Below are 19079 nucleotides of genomic sequence, written 5' to 3' on the forward strand. Positions count from 1 at the left end.
CACTAGGATGGCTATTATCAAAAAATAAAAACAACAACAACAACAAAGAAACTAAAAAGTGTTGACAAGGATGTGGAGAAGTTAGAACCCTGCTGTACCACTGGTGAGAATGTAAAATGGTGCAGCCACTGTGGAAACAGCTTGGCGTTCCTCAAAATGTTAAACACAGATTTATCGTATGATCCAGCAATTCTGCTCCTAGACGTATAGCCAAAAGAATTGAAAGCAGGGACAGGAACATGTATTTGTACACCATAGCAGTAGTATTCACAATAACCAAAAGGTGGAAATAGACCAAATGTCCATCAACAGATAAATGGATAAACAAAATGTGTTATGTACATACAATGGAATATTATTCAGTCATAGAAGTAAATGAAATTCTAATACATGCTACATCATAGATGAGCCTTGAAAACATTATGCTAAGTGAAATAAGCTAGACACAAAATGACAAATATTACAGATTCCTCTTATATGGGGTACCTAGAATAGGCAAATTCATACTGACAGAGAGTAGAATAGTAGTCACCAGAGCCTGAGGGGAAGGAGGAATGGGGAGTTAGTGGTTAATGGGTACAGAGCTTCAGTTTGGGATGATGCAAAACTTCTGGAAATGGATAGTGGTGATGGTTGCACAAAATTGTGAATTACTTAATGCCACTGAATTGTACACTTAAAATGGTTGAAATGGTAAATTTTATGTGGTGTGTATTTTAGCACAATAAAAAACTTATGCCAATTATGCCTACATCTCACTCTCTCAAAGTAGGAGAAGTACAGTGTCTGCAAATGTAACCAATTTACTGAGTGAGCTGGACTCAGTATAGTGCAAGCAAAAAGTAACTTTACTGTCTTTGGCAGTGCTCATTTCAAATATATTCTTTCCACTTATTCTTAACTGCTCTTCGTTGACATTTTATCAGTTCTCAAAGCCTTTCTGCTCACTTTCAAGTAATATAAAGGGCAGAACATTATAAGAATGAAATGTTAAAACTCTTGGAAAACTCATCTGTCAACCCTCCCAAACAGAGCCTGCTGTAGCCTGGAGAACTTCTGGGGATGGAGGTTGAGGAAACAACAAACTTAGCTTCTCCTATTTCCTTGACCACTAACTACCTTTAGATGCTGCTCTGGGGCCCTCTGAGATTTTGAGGAAAAATCTTCCTTGATTGATAAAGTTGTCATCTAATGTTGGTGCCCTCTGATTATAGCAGATTTTCAATGCTGTGTTTTTCTCTCCTGGGGTGATTTGTGGGATCTCTAGAGGACCTGAGGTCACTGGAGATATTTCTCACACAATTCCCTCGACAGGGGCAATGCCTCTGTCAGCTGGCTCCTTGGCTCTCCCTCTCAGATCCTGGTTAGGGTCCCTTAGACCCTACAGGCAGTGCCAAAATGACACAGCTTGGCTCCTGTACTCAGAGTCTTGCATCTGGCCCTCTGGAAATACGTATGCATCCTTGCCCTACCAAATTCTGGATGTGGCCTGCTATTGGAGAACTGGCCACAGACTGTCCCCCTGAGTGCCAGTTGGGTAGAAAGAAGTGGATAAAAGTTAGGGTCACTTGACTACTCTAAAATTTTTCTCTAAGGAAGTGCTCACTAAGGGTCTCCTCAACCTCTTGATGAAGCTGCCTCCTCTTAAGTATTTTGAAGGTGAGAATAGACTAATCTGTGAAGAATCGGTTTCTCAGTGCCTCCACTTCTCAGCCCATCCTCCTACATGGGCTGTATAGCACTTTTTTTAGAATGGGGAGATTCCTCAAGCGGAGCCTCTGGCAAGACAGAAAGAAGGCCATTTTAATACTCTCCCACTCGGGAGCATTAAATCGTCACAACCCTCATATTCCAAAAAACTCTTTTACAAAGTATGAGGGTGTGAATGGAGACAGGCTTTATCTGCCACTCTTGCTCAGAATCACTGATAACCCTTAGCCTTCTGTGTTGTGCACATGTCAGCTAAGAGGACGCTTCGACCCTTACTCAACTGAGTAATCTCCTTCCAAGGGCTGGAGCTCATCCTTCCCTGACGTGTCTGAACTTTGATTCCTAGTGAGAAGCAGAAGAAGCCTTGAAGAAAATCTGGCCAAATATATCTGAACAATTTCTTGCCTTAGGGAAACATAAGTTAGTGAATGATATTGAACTTTTTCAAAAAAGAAAATCTGGCATACCTTCAAGTTCTGAATGTCAATTCTCTTTGTGCATACAGCTTCTCAGATGTGTGAGATGTAGGAATCAGTTTAATGAAAATTGGGTACCTGTCCACATTCCCCTCACCCCAAATACATACACTTGTTTTAAAATGTAATCTTGGGACTTCCCTGGTGGTCCAGTGGCTAAGACTCTGTGATCCTAATGCAGGGAGTCCGGGTTTTAATCCCTGGTCAGGGAACTAGATCCCACATGCCGCTGCTAAGAGTTTGTATGCTGCAACTAAATATCCTGCCTACTGCAACTAAGACCCAAGGCAGCCAAATAAATAATTAATTAGTATTTTTTTTAAATGGAACCTCATTTATAATCTTGCTCTGTAGAGCAGAGTTTGGGTGACAAAGGAGTTATAGAAGAATAATCATTCAATTTCTTAAAGGAACTGGTTAGTGAAGTTATGATTAATGTATATCTATCTCTAGCTGTATCTCTATCTATATATCTATATCTATATATACATATATTCTCCACAGCAGTATGCATTATAGTGAAATTTTAGTACAATGGGGACACAGAGAGCATTTATAGGTTACCTGAGGTGGGGGAGTCGGGAATAAAATAAGTTATGTACAAAGGATCAGAGATCAGAATAGCTTATAATCAGCAACAAAATCTGATCAAAATAGACTTCTTCTAATAGCAACACCAGAAGCAAAAAGACAATGGAATATTATCTTCAAAACACTGAAATAAAGCAATTTCCAGCCTGGAATTCTATACTTACCCAAATATCATTCAATGCAAAAGAAGATTAAGAATATTTTCAGGTAGGTAAGGTATCAAAAATTTATCTTCCAGGCAACTATTTCTGGATGCAAGCCACCAAATGAGGGAATAAACCATGGAAAAGTAAGATATAGGATAAAAGAGAAAAGATAAGGGAATTTCCAAAGTGATGGCAAAGGGAAATAACAGTATGACAGCTATGACCTGATATATATGACATCGGTTTTGGCTGTAGCATTGTAACTCAAGAGACAGACATGTGGAGGGGAGTTATCAAGGTACCTTCTGCTCTTGTATTATTTTTTTTATCCTGTAAATACCTGGGTGAACATGGCCCAGATTCTTAGTACTACGTGACTGGACAGCATCATGCAATGTTGAAGCTCCTGCCTGCCCTGCCACACGCACCAGTCAAGAATCCTCATTTCACGCCAGAGGGGTCCTTTACTTACTTATGTTGATAACTAGAGTTGACTAGGGTGAACTCAGAAGCAGAAAAAGCAGAGCAACCTATTGCACCTGACAGGATTTCTACCAGATAGCTGGTGCCTGGGCCATGTCACAGACCAGCTGAGGACCTAACAATGGGCCTTATGTCATGGTCTTGGCCACTGACTTCCACACTCAAGATCTCATTAGTCTCATAGAACCTGAAGTCAAATAGCTCAGGGAAATCATTCCAACTATTTTTTTTTAACTAGAGCCTTTCTCTAAGTGGCAATATTATTTCTTTCCTTACACAGCTAGATGTGTGCTTGCTTCTGAATTTTTATATCAATCACCTTCACAATCATTTATATGTAAAAAAACAATGAATAAAATAATTAAATATTTGGTTGAGAAAAATAAATGGAAAAATATATACTTAGAAGGATATTAGAAATATGGGTACAGATTTATGAAAGAATACATTAATATCTAAATAATGTGCATGATTCTATTGAAACTGCATACAATTATCAAAGTATGTGGCCTCAGCCTAGAAGGCAATATTCTAAAATCAATAGTTTTGTAAGAGTGGTGGGAACATGAGTGATATCTTTTAAGTTCTTTAGACTGATGGTTATATCATTTTTGCAATTGAGAAAATACAGGTAACCACTGCATCCTGTAGCTCTATAAATGACCACAATAATTGTGAATTGCTCCAGCTTATACTTCTAAGATGTTCCCAAAAGCCACTGCCATAATATGCATTTATACTTCTTGTTTCCACAGTCCCTCCTCCCACTCTCTCTTTGATCCACCATTCCACTGAGATAGTGTTTCTCAAGGTCACCATAATGCACATACCAATGGCTAATCATCAGTCCTCACCTTATATAGCCTATCATCAGTATTTGGCACAGTTTGCCACTCATTTGTATTTTAACGCTTATCTGTAAATATTTCAGTATGTAGCTCTTGTCGATGAAACTTAATCAATAGTCAATCTATGAAAGAAATGGAAAATTTCAATTTTAGCCAAATTTGAGAATTATAACCCAGGAACAGCATCTGAGAAAGCTCCAAGAACTTTTCTGCCTGTTAGAAGTCAAGGCACAGTTCTTGTGAAGTTTTTTGAGACAGAGGGCTGTACATTAAATGATGTATTATTGACAGTTTACACAGTTCAGATCTAAGTGTCACTGTGGCCCCTTACAAGATGAAAAAGTAGTGTTATCCTTTAAGGATCTGTTTTTTTGGTGCTAAGAGAATGTTGCTTTTTCAGGTATTTCTACTTTTGGGGAAGGTGTGGTCAATGCATAATGCAGATACACAATGCACAGTAGAGGACAGAGAGGAGGCCAAAGGGCAGAGAAATATTTTATGTTTAAATTTTTCTTGTCTTGCCATAAAACATGAATTTTATTTCACACTCTAAAATATATCACATAACAATAATATAATATAATATATAATTATTACATCTAAAATAATGAACAGTAACTTCTCAGTATCATCAAATATCTAGTCAGTGTTCCAATTTCCAATGATCTCAGACGTGTTGGAATTATTTTTCAGTTTGATTGTTGAGTCAGGATCTAAATACAGTCAACATACTATGACTAGTTGGTGTGTCTTTAAAGTTCCTTTTAACCTGCAGGTTCTCCTTCCTTCTTTTTTCTTCCCATGCAATTTCTTTATTGAGTAAACTGATAGTCCTTCCAATGTCTCCTTCCTTTTCAAAACACCTTCTTCTCTTGGTTTCTGAAATACTCCTTTCTCTTGGCTCTTCTACCTTATTGGCCACTCCTACTTAGTCTCTGTCAGTGGTTCTTCCTGATCACTCTGACCTCTGAACACTGGCATGCTCAGGATTTGGTCCTCAGTTATTTTGCTTCTTCAAGGAGGTCTCATCCAGTCCAATGGCTCTGAATACCACCTAAATGTTGATGATTCTCAAGCTCTCCCCTGAACCCTGGACTTTTATATCTGACTATTCAATCTCCACAATTGTTTATCTAATAGACATCTCAAACTTAACGCATCCCAAATTGAACTCTTAATTCTTCCCCCAAAATTTTGCTCCCCCAAAATGAGTAACTACTCTATCCTTCCAGAATCCCTGGAGTTATTCTTGATCCTTCTCTTGCTATCACACTCTCATCTAATCTATCAGCAAATTCTGTCATATTTACCCTCACACAATCTGACATCTTAGGCCTACCTTCATCTCTAATATCCTAATCTAAACCACTATTAACTCTTACTTGGATTATTGAAATTGCCACCTAATTTGTTTCTCTGCTTCTATTCTTTCTCTCCTTAAGTTTGCCTCCACAAAGCAGCTAAAACAATACTTTTCAATTGTGAATCAGATCATATCAGTATTCTACTCAATAGTAGATTAGGGATACTGTATAGACTGTCCTTACAACAGATCTGCTCCCTGCCCCCCGACTCTCCGACCTTATCTCCCCACCTCTCTTCCCCAACCCACATCACCCCTGTCACACGATCTCTTCGTTGTTTCTCAAATACGTGAAGCACACTTTGATCTCAGGACTTTATGGCTTCTGTTCTTGGAACACCCTTCTACATTTACCCACATGGCTTGCTACTTTATGTCCCTCTGGTCTGTACCCAGATGTCTTTCTATTAATGAGGCCTTCTCTGATCTCCCTAACACTTGTCCTTTGACTTATCCCCCCCAGTTTCCTTACTTGGTCTTTACCCATTTTTCTTTCCTCTTAGGCAGTGTACACACACACACACACACACACACACACACACACAATTTGTGGGGAAAGAAATCTCAATCTCCTCCTTATGAAGGAAGGATGATGTTACAGGTATATTATGATGCAATAAGGACCATATGCAGGACACTGGTAACATTATGAGGTCAGGATTTTTACTGAAATGTTTGCCTATATGAAATGCACTAGACCAAAGTCATTATTTCTCCATGCTAACATCCTAGTGGCAGCAACTCTTATTCCTACCCACAGTATGGGATTTTAAGATCAAAGGAATGAGACCTAGGGCAAAAATTGAGGTAACAGGGAGGCATTGTAACAACTGGAAAGTTTTCCAAGTTGGCAAATTTACATTGTTATTTCTGAACAGAAATAAAAGATTCCCTACGTCCCTATGGATATCAGGGAAGAAAAACATTTCAACCTTGCACTTCAGATTAGCAATTTCAGGACAGCCTTGAGAGGGTTTGAAAAATTGGTTGAACGTATGGCAGCCCAGAAAAGAGATGAAAGAGCTGGCCTTTTTATCCAGAAAGAAGGTAAGATCAGTGATCACAGGGCAGTCCAGTTGGGTCTGTTGATTAGAACTGGGAAGAGTTTTAAGCCATCATGGAGAAGCAACATAGCTTAATAGCAAAGACATTGAATGGGGGGCCTCAAGTCCTCGTTCTGAATCTGTCCTTGAATAGCTAAGTGGACTTGAGGAAGCTCTTTTCATTTTTCTGAATGTTAGTTGACTCAAGTATAAAATTAGGGGGTTGGATTAAATGACATTTAAGCGTTCTTCTGTGGGATCTACCATTTGATGGCTCACTGATCGCCCTGGGACTCTTAGTAGTGCATAGTGACCATTAGCAAGCCACATGAGCCACCTGCCATCTCTTTACTTAACGATATCACAAGATCATAAAGACATTTATAAGTAAGGCAAAGTTTCCTACGTCACCATGATTCACTCTCTGGGCCTCTCCCCACGTCTTTAAGCTAGAATACTTTCAAGCATGAGAAGGTAAGGGAAAGGTGGTGAACAGTGGTCTGCCAGGATTATTAGCAGCAGATACCAGCACAGAACTGAAAGTACAGCTCCATGGTCAAGGTTGAAGGGGAGTGGTATAGTGTGCAGCTTCAGAGCATTGAGGACAGCAGTGAAGAGCAAGGCTTAACAGCAGAGTAAAAGGCTAACAGAACAAATCCTGCTGGTGTGAGGAAAGAAGCAGGGCCCACATAACTGCTAAAGGGTCAACATGGCCAGCCTCTTAATATGCCAGGTTGTATAGTCATGAATAAGTGAAAATGTTGATTTTGGGTGTTCAAACCCAAAATGGTATTATTTGAATAGTATTTAAGAATTTACAAGTCACTTTAATAAATATAATTTAATTACTTCTCATAACAATTCTAATATACAACTATTACTATTATTGCCATATCCCCATTTTATTTGTTAAAAAATGAGAGGTACGGATAAATCATCTCTCAAGTCGTTCAATTCCTAAGTGTTACAGCTGATTCAGACCTTTCAGATATGCTTTTGTTAGATGACAGAGAATTTGGCTGGGCTTTCTAAACTACTCAATAAGCTTTCATTTCTCCCTAGTCAGTTTGTTTTAACTCTCTGTATAACTGATTTTCCAAACCCTTGCCACTTTTTCTGAATCCTCTACAGGAACTCACCTCCACTCAGTCAAGCTTCCAACATCATAAGTGAAAGCAAAGCCAAAAGACAAGAATTCTCTCAAATTCCCTTTCTTCCACTTCCAAATTACCCAAAGCAGCACCTGTCCTTTCTTCCACTTTCTTCCATCCCTCCTCCCATCCAGAGCTATCACCTTGCTGCAACAACTGCAAAACCTCCTTTTCCACTGGCTTTGTCTTCTAAAACTAAAATTATAACCATGGTCCTGACCTTGACTTTCTCTTCCTTTTAAGCTGTATGTCTTTCCTTTGCTTCTCCACTAAATTTCCCCATAGTGTCACCATTTTGTTTTCAATCAACTCAAGTCTGGCTTCCCTCATCACTTTGCTGAAAAAATGTTTTTTACCTAGGTATTCGGTCACCTAATATGCCTGCCAAATTCAATAACTTGTTTATATTTTCCAGCTTACTTGGCCATTTTACTACATTAACAGTTAGCTGCCACTATTTCTAGATATTTTCTCCTTCAATGTCTCTCATCACACCACTCTCTTCTTATTTTTTCCTCTTGTAATTCTTTCTTTGCCTCTTTTTTTCTTGAGCTTTGCCTGTGTTGTCTCTCAGTCTTCTAGCATAGACATCATCTACCTAGTCTCCTAAGCCAGGTGTCTTGGTATAAATTTTGACTATTTTATGGTATCTCACTCTTGGGTTATTATAGCAGCCTCTTGATATAATGGTCTTCTTGCCAGAGTTATTCCTTTCTGTATACTTCTGCAGGGAGATTTTCCTTTAAAAATCTGTTTTGAATTGCCACATTCCTGGCTTATTAGCTCACCCTTAAATTCCATATACAGTAACTTGGCATCCAGGTCTATTCACAGTCATCCTTTAACCTACCTTTCTAGCTTCAGCTCCTGGAACTTCCCTTCATGCACCTCTGCCCTAACATGAATCTCTCAGCATTTCCAAGCATAGCATACTCTTAATGACTCTGATTTTGCACGTGTCATCCTTGCAATGTGTAGTGCATTTCCTCCCACTTTTGTGCCTATAAACTCTTGCTCATTTTTCAAGACCCAAATCAAATATCACTTCTTCATAAAAACTTCCAAACTTTCCCTAAGCAAAGCCATCCTTAGAACATTTGACGTTCTTTATTGGCATCACAAGGAATATACCTGCTAATCTTAAGCTGCAGAAATTTATATACATGTGACTATTAAATACCTGCCCCTTTTTTTCTTGCATTGAATTGTGAGTGCTTTGAAGGCTTTGTAACCCCAGGGTTCGCCCAGAGTCTGAAGCCAGGAAGTATGCCTTAAAGGTGTGCTAAATTAACAAGTTAACCTTGCTTACATTTACAAGCTTGCAATTACAAAGCCACACTGAAAATTTCCTTCTTCTGTAGTACATATGTTTGTATACACACACACACGCATATATATATATTTAGAGAGAGAGAACATATATATATTATAGATATATAGATATATATTTTATAATATATTATAATTATACTATAGTGTTCTATAGTATAGTTTATATTTATATGTATATATATTAGATTTGATCAAAACTAAGTACTGCTAGATAAATTACCTTTATGACAGGGACTAAACTGAAAGGCTGAAAAGGGAGAAATGTAATCTGAACTTTGATCAGACTGCTAATACTGGCATATATTCATATTCCCTTATAAATACAGGACAATAGGGTCTACCTCTGACCATAGGCAGGAAGCTAAGAACTAGAGAGAACATTTCTAATGGAACAGTTGTTTACCTCAAAAATGATACCAAGTACATTGCAGGATTTCATCTGTACAATATTGTTCTTAAATTTTCTTGTCAATTACCCAATAGAATTAAAATCATCCCAGGAAAGTAAAGTCTTATAATCCTCATCCAGTGGCATTTAGAATGAGACAACTATCTTGTACTATTTGGTATGAATTTAAAACAGCTAAGTTATTTGGATCTCTCATATGAATATCAAACTTAATATGACCAAGACTGAATGGTTTATTTTCCCCAAGAATTATGGTCCTTATTCATTTGCCCCTGTTTTGGTAAATAGTACCAACATCTGCTGAGTTTTGAAATTAGAAACCTGAGTGTCATTCTAGAACAGGGTTTCTCAACCTTGACACCATTGACATTTGGGGCTGGATAATTCTTTGTTCTGTATATGTGTATGTGTGTGAGGCCGCGGGTGGGGCAGGCTATCCTGTGCATTGCAGAATGTTTAGTGGCATCTCTGGCCTCTAGCCACCAGATGTCAGTAGCACCCCCATCCTAGTTGTAACAATCAAAAAATGTCTGCTGACGTGGCCAAATAGCCCTGTGAGAGAGGGAGGGCAAACACTCTGAATGGCAACCATTACAATAGAATCCAGCCTGTCCTTCAATCACAACTTTGTCCCCAACAACTTCCAAGCTAATAGCAAGTCTTTGCAATTCTACTTCCAACCATATCTCACAATCTCAGGTGTGTGTGTGTGTGTGTGTGTGGTACGCGGGCCTCTCACTGTTGTGGCCTCTCCCATTGCGGAGCACAGGCTCCGGACGCGCAGGCTCAGTGGCCATGGCTCACGGGCCCAGCCGCTCCGCGGCATGTGGGATCTTCCCGGATTGGGGCACGAACCCGTGTCCCCTGAATTGGCAGGCGGATTCTCAACCACTGCGCCACCAGGGAAGCCCAGGGGGTGTTATTAATAATCAAGTTGAGGGACTTCCCTGGTGGTCCAGTGGTTAAGAAGACTCCATGCTCCCAATGCAGGGGGCATGGGTTTGATCCCTGGGTAGGGAACTATGATCCCACATGTGGCAGGGCGTGGCCTAAAAATAATAATAATAAGTTGAGAAAGCAGGCATAAATGAGACTTCCATGGCAGCTCAGGATATACCATCACCCTTAGTATCATCCTGGCCTAAGCCTCCACATTTGAAACCCGGGTTAAATGCACTAGCCCCTCAGTGATTTTATAGCTTTCACTCTTATCTCCTCACAGCCACCAGTGTCTTTCAAACTCTCTAGTGATAGCTCACCATTATGCTTAGAATAAGATACAAACTTCTAACTCTAGCTTGACCCTCCTTCCTCTCTGATCTCACCTCATGGTACCTTCCCCAGTCCTCACTATACTTCATGTCACTGACCTTCCCAGAATGCACCAAGATCTTTCCTGCCTCAGTGTCTTTGTGTTTGTCAGCCTCTGCCTAAAATCCTCTTGTCTACCTTTGCACATGGCTGACTCCCTTTGCTTATCAGGTCTCAGCTTTATTTTTTTTAACCTGTCCTTAGAAAGAGATTCCCTCGGGTCCACCCCCACACACCAGCACTAGATAATTCTATCACAGCTCCCTATTGGTTTCCTTCTGAGTACTTATCTCACTCTATACTTAATGATTCTCACGTTGTTACTAAGGTATGGCCTACATACAGTAAAGCACAGAAAGAGCACTAATCTTAAGTGTATAACTTGATAAATTTGGACATATGTAAACATACCTGTAGTTACCAACCGGATCAAGACAGGGAACATTTCTATCATTCCAGAATGTTCTCTTGTGCCCTTTTACACTGATAACCACTAATCCAATGTCCATCTCTAATAATTAGTCTTGCCTGTCACAATCTGTAAATATTTTGTTCACTTGTTGATTTTCTGTTTCTCCCACTAGAATGTAAACTACAGAGGAAGGGGTCTTGTCTATCTAGTTTTCCATTCTAAGACCACTGTCTAGCTCAGTTGTGACACATAACAGTTGCTTAATGCATATTTGTGTCTAACTCCTTCTGGTCCTAAGACCCAATAGCTATACCCCAGTAAATCACAAAATTTGTCAAAATCAATATTCAATCAATGGTGTGGTTTGTGTGCGTGTCTGTTTACAGTGTCAAAGAATCAATCAACAATTGTTCTTTGTAGTGATTGTAATTTTGCCCATATAATATATGGGAAAGTGGAAAGTCAGAGATATTAAGTTACTAGTGTGGCTCACAAAAATCAATAATTGACAGAGCTAGAGTCCAGATTTTTTTTTTTACTCTGTCTAGCATATGGCAGCCAGTGATAAAAAGTCAGGCAAAGTCAGATATTATCCAAGGCTTTAGGAAATTTTACATTAATAAAAATTATTTCAAAGGGAGAGAATTTAGAAGAGATAGTGCAAAAGAGATTGGAGCCTTTCAAATATTACAGTACAACTGCAAATGGTAAAGAGAAAGATGGAAGGTACCCAAACAATGACTGTAAATATGAAGAACATTGAATGGGCTCTGTATTAAAAGGATTTAGATAAAGTGTGGAAAATAATGAATTACAAGGGTGTAGGGGCAGGAGAATCCTAGGAACCAAGGAACCTGCAGGTAGGTTCTTACCACACCACTTCCAGTAACAATATCTTTGCTGAGACCTAAGAGGAGTAGGGGACAAGTGAAGGCTCAGGGTCATTGGGAGTCCTGTTGAAAACTGGTACAGAGACCTGTTTTTCATGGGTTGAATGAATTCACCTATCTTTCCCTTAATATGTATCAGAACTCTATTATGATCTGAAGTCTCTCATCATTTACTCCTGCTCCCATTCTTCTTTTATCATAGGAGTTTCCCCCCGATAAATCTCTTGCAATTCTGCATCTGTCTTGGGATCTGCTTCTTAGAAAATCCAAAATGAAACACCCTCACTTTACATCATATGTAAAAATATGCTGAGATGAATTAAAGACATCATGTAAAAAATAAAATAATAAAATTTTGGCAAGAAAAAAAAACAACAAAAAAAGAATTGCTCTTTGCTCACTTCTATCTTCCACCCAAGATTAGCTCTAGCAAACACTCCTGTTAGTAAAACTTTTTCCCAATAGGAAAGAAATAATTCACTTTCTTATCTTTGTATTCCTGAACAAAATGCCTAAAATAATTGAGACAAAATCTATGGAGGAGATACTAAACACCAAAGTAAAATATTTTCTTCTAAGTAATATTCTAGCCAAGAGCCTAGTTATGTTCCCATGAAAAGATCTTTAAACTTTAGAAGAATATGATTTTTATAGGTTGAAATAATGAAATAGATTAGAAAATGGGAAAAAAGCGGCGGAAAAATGCAAGATATTTCTTTGAATTTTATGACAATGTTCTTGTGTTTTGTTACAATGCAGATGCAATTGATTATGACAAGTTTCATGCGACAGTACAGGAAATCTTTGGTCCAGAAGTGAAGAATCAAGATGTGAAATACTTTTACAGGAAACTCTGCAACAACCCTGATGCATCTATAGACTGGTGTGAGGTAGTCATTTTTCATATTTGTAATATGAAATCCAGGTATTATTTTTCTTTGTTCAGCAAAAATAAAGTGTTGCTCCCACAGGGGTTAAACCCACAGTATGTGTGTGGCACATTTAAATGCTTATACCCATAAAGGCATGGCACTGTCCATAATTAAGAGAGTAAGGCAGACAGATGTTTGAACTTCATTACATTCTAAATGAGGTATTCTTTTTCAATAGTGTCAGTTTATACAAATTTCAGTGTATCCATATTTTTAAGAGAAGAAAAAGGCTGAGGTTGACCAACTAATGTTTCCTGAGTCATTTTCTGATTGGTACAGTATTGACTCCTTAGATATCACTGTGGTGTTGTTGGAAGAACATATAGAAGCATGTTTGGTTGCAAAGTAATCTATGAACTATGGAAAAGGAGGAGGGAAAGACTCCAGACTTCACTTAAACTCACAGAATACTACATCCTATAGATTTGTTTCTAAATCTAAAAGGATTTGAGGTAACTTACAATTGAAAAAATCGCACACTGCATACAGAGTAGTCAAAATGATTTTTAAATTTTATGGCTCTCTCTGAAAAATCAGTAGATATAGTAGGCAAAAGAAAAAGCAAGGATTTAATGGATCTGACTATCACATTTAAGGAGCTGGTAAATATGTATAAATAGAACTTTGAATCCAAGATATAGAAAAGATACATCTCAACTATATACAGGGACATCACAAAATTGACCATGGAGAAAGCTAAAAATAATATTTCAATAAATCCCAATATAATAAAATTATAAACCAATAATAAATGATAGCTCAAAATCCCCAAAACCAAGCAAACAAATTCATCAATTAATTTCGGGAAAAAATTACAAACAAAAAAATGTTTCTATTAAGCCTTTAAAGAACGTGTAATTCCCACACTGAAACTGAGAAGGACCCTGGGGAACCTTCCTGGTGACTGAATCCTCTGTGTCCCTGCTAATTGTTGATTGGGAAAAGCAGCTATAGAAATACACCATGACCTCCTAGGCCCTCCATGTAGAACAAAGAATAGGCCTTAGCAATTAATGTTTGGGGAAGTAAAGAATGCAGAAACAAAGATAGGAGATTCAGGAAGGAGAGTAGCCATAACTTAAGCAGTTATGGCTGTAACTTAAACAGTTAAACATAATAACTCAGTCACAAAGACTCCCAGTTCTGTTTCAAAGGTAAAGATAAGTCTGAAGCACATTCCTAAGTTGTTCTGAAGATACTAAAACCCCCACCAGGTTAACTGTAAGTTAACCAGAAGTTACCTGCATCAGTATGCCCCCAGCATGTAGCCCCCAGACTGGTTAGAACCAGAAAACTGAAAATTGAGATTCCAAGACATCAGCTAATCAGGGACTTGAGCACAAGCTGATCACACACCCTGATTCTCTGCATCTGACTTGTTTCACTTAGCATAATATCCTCAAGTTCCAGCCATGTTGTTGTAAACAGCAGGATTTCCTTTTATCTAAATTTAGCAACTTCAAGAAAGCATTTGACAAAATTCAACATCCATTCATGATAGAAATTCTTACCAAAGTGGGTATAGAGGAAACATATCTCAACATAATAAAAGCTGTTTATGACAAACCCACAGCCAATATAATACTCAATGGTGGAAAGCTGAAAGCCTTCCCACTAAAATATGGAAGAAGACAAGAATGCCCACTCTCACCACTTCCATTCCACATAGTATTGGAAGTCCTTGTCACAGCAATCAGACAAGAAAAAGAAATGAAATGTATCCAAATTGGAAGAGAGGAGGTAAAAATTGTTACTATATGCAGATGACATGATACCATATAAAGAAAACCCTAAGGACTCCACACAAAAACTACTAGATCTAATAAATGAATTCAGCAAAGTAGCAGGATACAAGATTAACATTCAGAAATTGGTTGCATCTCTTTACACTAACAATGAAAGATCAGAAAGGGAATGTAAAAAAATAATACCTTTAAAAATTGCACCAATAAATAAATAAATAAATAAAAACCTAGGAATAAACCTGACTAAGGAGGTGAAAGACTTGGTGAAAGTTTTACAGGTGAAAGACACTGAGAACTATAAAAAGTTAATAAAGGAAATTAAAGATGATTCAAAGAAGTGGAAAGATATCCCATGCCCTTGGACTGGAAGAATTAATATTATTAAAATGGCAATATTACCCAAAGCAATCTACAGATTTAATGCAATCCCTATCAGATTACCATGACATTTTTCACAGAACTAGAGAAAATAATACTAAACCTTATATGGAACCATAAAAGACCCAGAATTGCCAAAGCAGTCCTGAGGAAAAAAAAAAAAACCAATGTGGGAGGCATAACTCTCCCAGACTTCAGACAATACTACAAAGCTACAGTAATCAAAACAGTGTGGTATTAGCACAAAACCAGACATACAGATCAATGGAACAGAATGGAAAGCCCAGAAATAAACCCACACACCCATGGTCAGTTAATCTTTGACAAAGGAGGCAAGAATGTACAATACGAAACAGACAGTCTCTTCAGCAAGTGGTGCTTGAAAGTTGGACACTTGCATATAAATCAACAAAGTTAGAACACATCCTCATACCATGCACAAAAATAAACTATGGCTTAAAGACTTAAACATAAGACATGAAACCATAAAAGTCCTAGAAGAGAGGATAGGCAATATATTCTCTGACATAAATCATACCAACAATTTCTTAGGTCAATCTCCCAAGGAAATAGAAATAAAAACAAAAGTAAACAAATGGGACCTAATCAAACTTACAAGCTTTTGCACAGTGAAGGAAACCATAAAAAAAAAAAAAAAAGAAAAGACAACCTATGGAATGAGAGAAAATATTTACAAAAGATGCAACCAACAGGGCTTAATCTCCAAAATATACAAACAGTTCATACAACTTAACAACAACAAATAGATATTTCTCCAAAGAAGACATACAGGTGGCCAGTAGGCACATGAAAAGATGCTCAACATCATTAGTTATTAGAGAAATGCAAATCAAAACTACGAGATACCACCTCACACTGGTCAGAATGGCCATCATTTAAAAAAATCTATAAATAACAAATGTTGGAGAGGGTGTGGAGACAAGGGAACCCTCCTACAATGTTGGTAGGAATGTAAGTTAGTGTAGCCACTGTGGAAAACAGTATGAAGGTTTCTCAAAAAACTAAAAATTGAACCACCATATGATCCAGAAATCCCACTCCTGGGCATATACCCAGACAAAATTATACCCACCCCTATGTTCATAGCAGTACTATTCATGATAGCCAAGACATGGAAACAACCTAAATACCCATCAGCAGATGAATGGATAAAGAAGATGTGGTGTATATGTATACAATGGAATACTACTCGACCATAAAAAAGAATGAAATAATGCCATTTGCAGCAACATGAATGCAAGTAGAGTTTACCATACTAAGTGAAGTAAGTCAGAAAGGGAAAGACAAATACCATATAATATCACTTATATGTGGAATCTAAAATATGGCACAAATGAACCTATCTACAAAACAGAAACAGACTCACAGACATAGAGAACAGATTTGTGGTTGCCAAGGGGGAGGGGGGAGGGGAGGGAAGGACTGGAAGTTTGGGGTTAGTAGATGCAAACTACTACATTTAGAATAGATGGACAACGAGGTCCTACTATATAGCACAGGGAACTACATCCAATCTTCTTGGATAAAACATAATGGAAAAGAATATTAAAAATGTATATATGTGTAAAACTGAGTTACTTTGCTGTACAGCAGAAATTAGCACAACATTGTAAATCAACTATATTTCAATTTTTAAAAATAGAGAATAAAAAAAAGAAACATTTATTATCTCACAAGTGCCATAGATCAGGAGTCTGGGCACAGCTCAATTGGGTCCTCTTCTCAGGGTCTCACAAGGCTGCAATCAAGGTATTATCATTTAGAGGCTTGATTAGAGGAAAATCTGTTTCCAACCTAATTCAGAGAGTTAGCAGAATTCAGTTACTTGTTTTTGTATGACTGAAGGACTCATCTCTTTATTGGCTGGAAGCTGGAGATTGGAAGCTGCCCTCATGTCCTAGAGGCTGTCTGCAGTTCTCTGCCACATAGCCCTCTACATAGACAGTTCACAACTTTGCTTCCTCAAGGTTGGCAAGAGAATCTCTATCTCCATAGTCCATGAAGACAGAGTCTTAAATAATATAATTATGAGAGGAAACAGCCCATTTCATTTGCTTTATTCTTTTGGTTAAAAGCAAGTCACAGGTTCTATGCATACTCAAGGGATGGAGATGACACAAAAGTGTGACTCATTGTATGTGTGTGGTGAGGAGTCACATTAGGATGTGTTCACCATAGAGAGTTACTAGGAATATATTTAATCAAGGATCATATTTAATAGTTAAATACTAGAAACACTCCCATTAAAGTCAAGAACAAGAAAAGGATGCCTATTATCACCACTAGTCTTCAACATTTTATTGGAGGTTGTAAGGAGAGAAAAAAAAGTGATATGTAATAATTTATGAAAAAATACAAAATTGTCATTATTTGTGTATGATGTCTACCAGGCATATACAAGAGAATCACATTGCTAGCTATTAGAAGTAAGATGAAAGTTCAACAGAATTCAATGAAGATAAACACGCAAGAATCAGTAACTTTCATAAATGTCCCCAGTAACCCTTACAACACACACATAAAGTTAACAGGAAAAAAAGATTCCATTTGCAAGAGAAACAAATAGCAGAAAATATTATGGGATAAATCTACTAAGGAATGTATAAGGTTATGACATTTTACTGAAGGAATAAGAGAAAATCTGGAAAATAATTGGGAGACTAAATTTGTAAAGAAAAAAATGGCCCACAAATTAACTTATAGATTTAATAGAATTTCTCAGGGATTGGCCAAAATAGCAGAGTAGGAAGGTTCTGAGCTTACCTCATTCGATGTGCACACCAAAATTACAACTATTTAAAGAGCAGCTACTGATGTCTTTTTCTGAAGACTAGCAGAAAAAATCTTCTACAACTAAAGATATAAAGAAGAAACAACAAGATGGATAGGAGGAGTGGAGTCATGGGATAGTCAAGACCCATACCCCTGGGCAGGTTACCCAGAAATGGGAGAATAATAATAAGTGCAGAGGTTCTCCCCAAAGAGCAAGGGGTTCAAACCCCACAGTGAACACCCCACCCAGGGGTCCTGCACCAGGAAGATGAGCCCCCAGAATATTTGCTTTTGAAGGCCAGTGGGGCTTACTTTCAGGAGAGCCAGAGGACTGTGGGAAATAAAGACTCCACTCATAAAGGGCACACATAAAATCTCACACACTATGGAACCCTGGACAGAAGCAGTAATGTGAAAAAAGCACGGGTCATAACCACTTTCTGATTTTGGAGAGCCTCCCGGAGAGGCAGGATGCAGCTGGGACTCACTGAGGGGACATACACATGGGCAGCAGACAGTTTTGGGAGCACATACCATAATGAAGACACTAGTGCTAACAAGTGCCATTTTGGAATCCTTCCTCTACCTTATTAGCAGGACCTGTCCTGTCCACCAGTCGGTTGGCACCAGTCCTGGGATGCCCCAGGCCAAGCAGCTAGCTGGGAAGGGACCCAGGCCCACCCACCAGCAGGTCAACTGCCATAAGATCCCCTGAGATGTCAGCTGCCCCAGGACTCAGTCCCTCCCACCAGAGGGCCCAAGACATGGCCTCACCCACAAGCTGGATAGCACTTGCCCCAGGACCCCTGGGACCCCACAGCCAGCCATTGGACCCAGCCTCACCCACCAGTGGGTGAAAACAAACTCTGGGAGCCCCAGGCCTCTCAGACAGAGACCCCAGGACCCAGCTCTGTCAACCAGTGGGTCAGCACTAGACCCAGGGCCCAGTCTCACCCACCAGTGGGCATACACCAAGCCTGGGACCCCCTGGGCCACAACCCAACCCATAAGTAGGTGAATACCAACCCCAGGACCACTAAGTCCTTACAGCCAGCTAGCCAGGACC

At 38.7% G+C, this 19079-nt stretch overlaps 2 protein-coding genes across 10 annotated transcripts in view; one reads left to right on the forward strand and one right to left on the reverse strand.

The window, feature by feature from the left end:
• CHML (CHM like Rab escort protein) overlaps nucleotides 1-19079 on the reverse strand; it is a 261691-nt gene that overhangs the window by 13813 nt on the left and 228799 nt on the right. The gene's annotated exons all lie outside the window — the stretch shown is intronic.
• LOC136793499 (WD repeat-containing protein 64-like) overlaps nucleotides 1-19079 on the forward strand; it is a 40968-nt gene that overhangs the window by 2636 nt on the left and 19253 nt on the right. The window contains exon 2 of the mRNA XM_067024548.1: nucleotides 12925-13055. The gene's annotated coding sequence lies outside the window, so the exon portion shown is untranslated. The remainder of the gene's footprint in view (nucleotides 1-12924; nucleotides 13056-19079) is intronic.

This window comes from Kogia breviceps, chromosome 1 (assembly GCF_026419965.1).
Source record: "Kogia breviceps isolate mKogBre1 chromosome 1, mKogBre1 haplotype 1, whole genome shotgun sequence".
NCBI classification, from domain to species: domain Eukaryota; kingdom Metazoa; phylum Chordata; class Mammalia; order Artiodactyla; family Physeteridae; genus Kogia; species Kogia breviceps.